Genomic DNA, 1,259 nt, shown 5'->3' on the forward strand with positions numbered 1-1,259 from the left:
TCCCTTCCCTTCCCTTCCCTTCCCTTCCCTTCCCTTCCTCCCTTCTTTCCTTCCTTCCTTTCTTTTTCTTACAAAGCTGGACACCACTGTCAGATTCTTGTCCTAGCTTCCTTCAGTAATGGACGATGGATGTAGAAGCATAAGGTCAATAAACCCTTTCTGTTCCAACTTTCTTCTGGTCATGCCTGGTGTTTCTTAACCAGCAACAGAAACCGGGACAGTTGAGTATTGCTGTGACAGACCTGAACATGGTTTTGGGAGAATTGTGGAAGGGATTTGGAACTTTGGTCTAGAAAACTCTGTGAGGTTTGAGTGCTGAGTGGGTTGTTGTGTGGGAGCTTGGAAGCTCTCAGTGCAGAGGATACAGGCCTGGCTTGTGAAGTTTCAGAGCGAAGCAAAGATTCTACCTGTCTATTTGAGTTAATAATCTGTGGTTCTGCTCAGCTGGGGCTGATACATTTGCTGCGATTCGCAAGAGACCAGAACCACTAAAGTGAAACCTTTACTTGGCTGGAATAGTTGATTTTGGTCAGCTGGAACTTGGGAATTAGTGGTGACGAGCATCGATGAGGTGAAACCTTCTGGGATGTGTTTCCTCAGAATCAGCACCCAGAAGCTGGGTCCCAGAGGTGGCCAAGGCTGTACCTTGTGCTAGCAGCTAAACTTGGTAATGTAAGACACAATATTCAATATTCAATATTCAAGTACAAGAGTCATAACAGGCATCACCCAGAGAGTACTGGTTCTGAAGGCATGAAGGGGTCACGGAGAACAGTTGAGGCTCAGCACCGTGAGAGGCCAGGATAGGCTGTTGGCGAAGGTGCAGCCTTTGTGGCAGTTGACACCCCAGGATTGAAGGGGTCATGCAGAGAAGTTGAGGCTTGGCACCATGAAGAGAGCCCAGGAAAAGCCCAACTACAGCAGAAGAAGTGCTTTGGAAATGCCAGGACCATAGGATGACCAAGAACAGCCACAGTGGTGGAGGGGAGCCAGCTGGAGCTGTGTGTGCGGCAGAGGGTAGGGCCACAGAATTGACCCAAGTCCTTTGGAAGAGTCCAGAAGACCGTGAGTGGATTCCAGACATTTGACACTGGGTTATTTACAGGTGGAGTTTGGTTTTGATTTGTTGAGATTGTTTCTGTGCCCTGGCTCTTCCCTCTTGAAATAAGAAAGTATTTAGCTGATTTATTTTTTTTTATTGTATTGGAGCCTACAGTTGAGAGACATTTGATTTTTAAAAGAGACTGGATATTTTAAAA

Source organism: Mus caroli, chromosome 17, assembly GCF_900094665.2.
Source record: "Mus caroli chromosome 17, CAROLI_EIJ_v1.1, whole genome shotgun sequence".
Lineage (NCBI taxonomy): Eukaryota > Metazoa > Chordata > Mammalia > Rodentia > Muridae > Mus > Mus caroli.